The sequence below is a fragment of the Mustela nigripes genome, chromosome 4, assembly GCF_022355385.1.
Source record: "Mustela nigripes isolate SB6536 chromosome 4, MUSNIG.SB6536, whole genome shotgun sequence".
NCBI classification, from domain to species: domain Eukaryota; kingdom Metazoa; phylum Chordata; class Mammalia; order Carnivora; family Mustelidae; genus Mustela; species Mustela nigripes.
The window spans coordinates 49,157,209-49,165,510 of NC_081560.1; positions in this window are offsets into that span (position 1 = coordinate 49,157,209).

Below are 8,302 nucleotides of genomic sequence, written 5' to 3' on the forward strand. Positions count from 1 at the left end.
AACTCTTTCTCAAACTGAGGCTCCATCAACTTCGTGACCTACTGAGATTAATCTCTAAACTGTGAAAATATAACTCTCTATGTCTCCACTTTCTCTTCACTCCATAGGTGTAGCCACATAACCTCAAGTAGGAGGAACCCAAACTATCCCAGTTAAGAAACTAACGCTGTTCCCATTGAGAAGTGGGGGAAAGGAAGAACTCCAGACCAGCTGGTTGGTGTTGCAGCATCCATGCTGACTTCCTACTGTGCTCCCACTCTGATCTTTAGATGAGGCTGGTAATTAAGGATGCTTGTAAGCAAGCCCGCCTCTTACTCCCCAGGCATAGCAATCACAGCCCTGCCATGCTGCTAAGCCTGGCTTCTGTCTCAGTTGCCTGAAAGTGGGGTCCTGACTTGTTTTTGCCAGTTTTTTTATAATCTAGAGTCCCGGGGCTACCTAATACCAGACCTAGGGGCCAATCTTGTCTGCCATTTGCCTGCAGCCAGGCTCCCATGTTGCTCGTCTTTACCCTCTTGCCCTAGGAGTTCCTGGAAGTCAGGCCCTTGCCCACCTGTGCTCCAAGTTGGGTCTGCCCAGCACTGGCAAGCCACCTGCCCATCCTGAGTGTCCTTATCATCATCTCTTGAGGCCCTCCTAGATTTATGAATCCCAGATTCATCCCCAGGGATACCCACTCACCATCAGCTATACACGAGTTCTCAGAGGCATTTCAAGTCATTGTTCACCAGAAAACATTTTGGTGAGGAAATCAGAAGGTCTTAGAGGACAAATTCTGAGTCACTGTAAAATAATTCTCTTTGTGACATCTAGATTCATTGAACTTTAGGGTTAGTTTCAAAGACTACATACTCAAGGAATGCCTTGATAGTAATTGTTGAGAAGTGGACATGGAGGTCTTACTTTTGAACATTTCCATTAGAGGCACTCAGTACTTTTCAAGATAATTTCAGCCATTATTAGGTATATTTAGTTGCTAAAATCTCCTTTATACAGACTTCAACTTCATCACCTTGAAAACCCACCGATCATCTTGGTTTCTACTTTTTTTTGGTGAGGAACACAGAATTCTCTTTTTTCTACAACAGCACTCGAATTTTTCAAAGTCAGCAATCATATGTTCTTCTCCCTCCTGTTTGTCATATTATTTCTTTGCCAAACTAAGAGAAAAAAAAAGGCAAGTAAATTTAGCTCAGTTCCTACTCAGTTTTAAGCAGCATTGTGAGTGCTTGGGGTGCAAAGATGAGTAATGTATGGTTTCCGCCTTCAAAGAGTTTATAGAATGGAAGGGAAGAGTTGGAGAGTCTGGGGCGGACTCTCAGGGGAGAAAGCAGCACTGGATGTGCAAGGAGCAGGTGGGAAGGTATTCCAGACATTGGACTGTAGGTGCAGAAATCCAGTGATAACGCTGGAAAGTTTCTGGAAGGGGGGCGTGGAGTGGGAGTAATGGGAATGGGAGTAATGAGAGATAACACTGGAGGAGCAAGCCAGCACCAGATCACAAAGGACACTACAGGTCATGCTGGAGTTTTACACAGGGAATCATACAATTCTATTTTAGTTTTAGAAAGATGACTTTGGGGCACAGGAGATGGAGTCAGTTGAGTGTCCTACTCTTGGTTTGGGCTCAGATCATGATCTCAGGGTCGTGAGATGGAGCCCTGCATAGGACTCCATGTTCAGCGTGGAATCTGCTTGAGATTCCCCCCTTCCTCCCCTCGGCCCTTCCTACTCATGCTCACTTGCTCTCTCTCTCAAATAAATAAATAAATATTTTTTAAAAAGATGTCTTTGACTGCTATGTGCCCAAGTAGTTTGAGAGGGACAGAAATGGAGACAGGGTGAGTGTAAGGAGGCTTAAGATGAGCCCCAGGGCAGAGATGCCCTTGGCCTTACCTGAGGAAGTAGTGGTGGGAATGGCAAGAAGAGGGCTCATGGGAGAGGTGCCAAGAGTATTGATTCAATAAAGGTCAGATGTGAGAATGTGGGAGAGGGAAACAAGTCCATTTTCCGGGCTTGACTGAACAGTGATACTATGACAATGAAGATAGACAATGGATGGGGGAAACCTGCTGTGGAGCATGGAGCTTTGTGCATGTTGAGTCTGTGCTGTTGGTGGCAGGCCAGGTGAAGTTGTTGGGCAAGTGGTATCAGAGCTTAAAAGAGAGATCTGGACTAGAGATGTGGATTCGTGAGTCACGAGCCCAGAAGCGGTCATTGAGGACTTGGGTGTGGATGAAGCCAGGCAGCAGATGCATAGAGCATGACAAGAGAATGGGAAATAGGGGCACCTGGGTGACTCAGTCGGTGAAACTGCTGACTCTTAATTTCAGCTCAGGTCATGACTTCAGGGTCATGAGATCAAGCCCTGGGTCAGGCTCCGGGCTGGACATAGAACCTGCTTAAGATTTTCTCTCTCTTTCTTCTGCCTCCACGTGTGCTCTCTCACTCAAAAGAGAGAGAGAGAAAGTGAATGGGAAGCAGCATGTGGGGGGTGGGCATAAAAGAGGGAAAGCAGGAAGTGAGGCAAACAGGATGCAACTGTTTCTAGCACAATAAGGTTTCCAAACACTTCGCCACCCTGGACACTTCAACCTTTTGTTGCTGCTGTTTCGTTGGGCACTCAGTATCCTTAATTAGGTGGGGATTTTTGAATACTCCAGATGTAGTAGAGAAGAATCACCTTCCATGTTCTGGATCCTATACTCCTAAAAATGCAGGACCCACGCCCTCATCGCTATAACTCTTATGGAACTCGCCCAGTAGAAAAATCCTCAGTGTTGCAACAATTAGGCAATCAATCAATGACTTGTTATTAAGCCTGAATGTGCTGAGGTTTCCTATGGAGGGTTGTAAAACCACCATGACTGACTCCCAGAAATAAGCCCTGTGTTCAGAATGGTCAGAGACAGACATGGAGGTAGATGTAGGGGACACTGCTCTGATTACCGAAACGAAACATGGCTGCTCCCAGAGCATGGCGTGCTCTCTCAGACCTTCCTGCCCTTGCATGTGTCCTTCCTTCCCCTTGGGATTCCCTCCTCTCTTGTGCTGGTTATCAATTTATTGCTGCTTGCCTCCAAATTCATCCTTTTTGTCTTTCCGGTAAAAATTGATCTGAGCCCTTCATCTTTCCTTTGCCAGCCACCACTGTGCTAAGCTTTATCAGTAGAGGGCGCTGGAGAGACATTGCAGGAGGAAGAGGGGGCTCCCATACTAGTTTCCAAGTGCTTGTTGAGCAGGCATCCCCGGTGCCGAGATCCGCCAGTGCACAATGGCTAATAGCTTCCCCTGGCATCTCTCCATTTCCAACAGAGTTGCAGCAGGGCACCTGTCTCCCATGAGACACATCACTGTGAACAACTTTCCCTTACACTGAGGGTGGGTGTGGGGCAAGTTCCAGATGGCAGATTTCCAGCAAGACCCATTGATAACACAGCATCTTCTTTGCCAGCCAGTAAGCTGGGCCACGTACCTCTGCCAAGATCTGGATTTCAGCCCCAGATAGAGTAGCTGTTCCTTGTATCTGCTGTTCTTGTGTTTTTTGGCATTCTCTTTACTTCTTACAAGCCAGTACCTTGTTATTCCAATCCCTGTTATAATCAATATTTCTTCATTTTAAGCTTCCCCTGTTCAAATTACAGGGTAGTTTTATTCTCCTAGTTGGACCTAGATTGCTACACCTCCCTTATCCATGTTAGACTTCTATATACTCCTTGAGACTGGCCTTGGACATCATTGCTGCTTAGCCTGGCAGAAAGTCTGACAGGTACATGTCCAATGTATTTATACATGCAATGAATGAATGATTTCCATTACTGCTGGGAAGTTATTCAGGAGCTAGTTTGGCAAGTGAGACTTTTTTTTCTTATTAATGACCAGAATCCCAGAGAACCCAGGGTCAGACGACCCTAGATTTGGTGCCTTAGGGACAGAGCTTAGCCCTCTCAAGGTCTGTTGTTCAAGCTGGTGTCCTACTATCAACATAAGCAAAGTTTCCCCATGCCCGACGATGCTAACTTCTCACCCCATCTGCTTCAGATGTACTGTGAAACTCGGCTCTGCACGCTCCAAACTGACTTTTTTTTAAAAAAAATTATTTATTTATTTGACAGATTGAGAGAGCACAAGCAGGGGGAGCAGTAGAAGGAGAGAGAGAAAGCAGGCTCCCCACCAAGCAAGGAGCCTGATGCAGGGCTCGATCCCAGGACCCTGGGATGAGGACCTGAGCTGAAGGCAGATGCTTAACCACCTGAGCCACCCACTCACCCCTGGCTTTTCACAGCCCAATCTTATGGCACAAAGGTGGGAACCAAAGGAAAACTCCCTGGGAGATATTTATCTCTGAACTGTTTTGAAGACCTTAGTAAGCAAATATTTTTAACTGGTCAATTTTAATACCAACCAAGTTTTAGCAAACTAAATCTGCAAAACCCTGGCTTCCTGATACCCCTGGATATTTCTAGTTACCTCAAAAATTATTGCAAAACTCTCAAAAAAGATCTCAATGGATAAAACAGTATTTACTTTATCTTAAAAATTAAATACATGCTTTGTGGCACTTCAAGGAGGCATGGAGTAAGAATAGGAACGTTACAAAAAGAAAATAATAATAGGGTAGGAAAATTTCAAAGTGTGGCTATTATTTATCTACATTATAGGAAAACACAGAAATCAATTAACATTATCCTGGTATGTGCCATCTCTAACTGCCTCAAAACACATGGCCATGAATATCACTGACACACACACACATACACCTATTTACTTTACTTATCTTACCCACATAAATTGCCCACATACACAAATATTTGTATATATTGACATATATTTCTCCTATAATATTATTCATCGCACTGTTTTATTTGCCTTTTACCATCCCTTCGTTTTGGTACCCCTATCTCAGTTTTCCTCCTCTACAGAATACTGAGTTATAAGGATTGAAAAAGGTAACATTTGTAATATTTTTGGTACAGGGCCAGGCAAAAATAAAGCACTAGTTTAGTGTTAAAAATAAACTAGCATACAGGGGCGCCTGGGTGTTTCAGTGGGTTAAGCCTCTGCTTTTGTCTTAGGTCATGGTCCCAGGGTCCTGGGATAGAGCCCCACATTGGGCTCTCTGCTGAGCGGGGGGCCTGCTTCCCCCTCTCTCTCTGCCTGCCTCTCTGCCTACTTGTGATCTCTGTCTGTTAAATAAATAAAAAATAAATAAATAAAATAAACTAGTATACAGTAGAAATAAACTTAACAGAGGGGACAAAAGATCTGGATGCTGGAATCTACAAAACACTGCTGAAAGAAATTAAAGGAGACACAAGTAAATGCAAAGACATTTCATGTTCATGGATTGGAAGAGTTCAATTCTACCCAAAGCGATCTGTAGATTACAGGCAAACCCTATCAAAATTCCAACATTTTTTTTTTGTAGAAATTAAAAAAAAAAAATCCATCCTAAAATTCACAAAGAATCTCAAAGGACCCTGAATATCCAAAACAATCTTGAAAAAGAAGAGAGATAGAAGACTCTCACTCCTTGATTGCAATGCTTATTACAGAACTGCATCAATCAAAATAGTGTGGTACTGGCAGAAGGACAGGTGCATGAACCAATGATACAGAATAAAGAGCCTAGAAATAAACCCTTTCCTATGGTTTTCAACAAGGGTGCCAGACTGTTCAATGGGGGAAAGAACAGTTTTTCCAACAAAGAGTGCTGGATACCCACAAGCAAAACAAAGGATATAGTGTATGCTACACTATATACAAAAACTAACTCAAAATAGATCAAAGACATAAAGAGGTAATACTGTAAAACTCTTCTTAAAAGAAAACATAGGGGTAAAGTTTCATGACATTACATTTGACAGTGATTTCTTGGATATGACACCAAAAGCATAAGCAACAAAAGAAAAAAATAGATACTTTGGACTAATTAAAATGTATAACTTTCGTTCATCAAAGGACACTGCCAAGCAAGTGAAAAGGCAACCCACAGCACTGGAGAAAACATTTGCAATCATATATTTGATAAGGGATTAGTAGCCAGAATATTTAAAGATCTTCTGCAACTCAGCAGCAACAACAAAAACCCAATTTAAAAATGAGCAAAGTGGGGGTAGGGGGATGTAGAGCCTGACTGGCTCAGTCAGAAGTGGGTGCAACTCTTGATCTTGGAGTTAAGAGTTTAAGCCCCATATTGGGTGTAGAGATTACTTAAAAATAAAATCTTTTTAAAAAATAAGCAAAGGACTTGAACAGACATTTCTCAAAAAAAGATATACAGCTGACCAATAATACATGAAAAGATGCTCAGTATCACTAATCGTTAGAGAAATGCAGCCCAAACCACAAAGAGATACCACTCACACTCATTAGGATGACTAACAAGAGAAAGAAAGAAAGAAACAAACAAACAAACAGAAGTGTTGGTACAGATGTAGAAAAATGGACACTTCTGCGCTGTTGGTTGGGATGTAAAGTGGGGTCACTGCCATGGAAACAGTATAGTGGTTTCTCAAGAAATTAAACATGGAATCTCCATATAATTCGGCAATCCTACTTCTGGGTATATACCCCAAAAAACTGAAAGTAGGGACTCAAACAGATGTTTGTACACCAATATTCATACCAGCATTATTACAATAGCCAGAAGTAAACACAACCCAAATATCCATTGACAGATGAATGAATAAACAAAATGTGGTGTGTACATACAACTCAATATTATTCAGCTTAAAAAAGGAATGAAATTCGGGCACATGTTACAACATGGATGAACTTCAAGGACATTGTGCTAACTGAAATAAGCCGGACTGCTGATATGTAATACCTAGAATAGTCTAGTTAATAGAGACAAGAAATAGAAGAGAAGTTAGCAGAGGTAGAGGAGAGAAGATGAAGGGGATACAGAGATTTTGCTTGGGGTGATGAGTCAGTTTAGGAAATGGTTGAGGTAGTGTCTGCACAACAATGTGAACATACTTGATGCTATGGAAGTACGTATTTTTAAGCAGTTAAAATGTAGACTGTATGTTACATGTGTCTTACCACAATAAAAGTCTTATGAATAGGGGCGCCTCAGTAGTTCAGTCAGTTAAACATCTGCCTTTGGTTCAAGTCATGATCTCGGGGTCCTGGAATTGAGCCCTGAGTCAGGCTTCCTGCTCAGTGGGGAGTCTGTTTCTGCCTCTCCATCTCCCCATCCCCCACTCATTCTCTCTCTTGCTCTGTCATAAATAGATAAAATCATTTTTTAAAAAATTTAAGGAATAAAATCAAAACAAAACAAAACATAAAATCCTGTGCTCACATGCCAGCTGCTGTCCTAAATGCTTTTGCTTGTCACTTGAGTTGAGCCTCTCCACCATCCTACAAAGCAGGTACAACTGTCATTCCTATTTCACGGATGAGAAATGGAGGATCCATGAAGGTAAATGTTTTGTTCATGGAAAGGGAGACAATTGATGGTAGAGGGAGGAAAGGGAGCCCAGAGAGTCAGAGTCAGCCCCTATAATACACACTGCATCCTCTCAGCTGACTGAACACATCATGAGTGTTATCTGTGCACGGGTAGAGAGGAGGTTATGTGAGGGGGTCCCAGCCTGAGCCTCCTCCTAGCTCCTAGACTTCCTGTAGGCCCTCCATGCAGTGCCTTCCTAATGTTGGGCCAATCATGCCTGCCCAGGCCAGAGTCTCCTCCTTCTGACTCTTATGGCTGGTGGCAGAGGCTTTTGAGGGAAGATGCAGCCTCGGATGCAGTCACTGTCAACATCAAGGGACGTGGGACTTACTCCTGACTAGAGCAAGGGGAGGCTTCCTTAAACATTCTCCAGGAAAAGGTCTGAGGGAGCACACAGCAGTCTAAAGCTGCCTGGAGATTCGTGGGCCCCTTGTCCAGCTAGAAATCTTCTCAAGTTTAAAAAGAAAAAAAATAATGGAATAATGGAATAATTAACCCATTGGTGAACCATTCACTAGAATATCTGTACAATCTGATTTGGGGGAGATTTCTTAGCTTGGAGATTTCGAAATATTAATGTCTATGCTGGTTTTCAATAAATTAATATATTGAATTAATGTATTATTAATTAGTAGTATGCTAGTTTTCAATATATTAATACAGCTTTCTTTTCTGAACGCTCTCTCTTTCTCTCTCTCTCTCTCTCTGGCCATAAGAGTAACCAGTATTATCATGAAGGCTCTGTGTTATTAATATTTATTGAGAACTTACCACTTGTAAGCTCCTTACATGTATTATTTAATCCCCACAACATCCTCGTTTTATAGCTGAGAAAACACATAG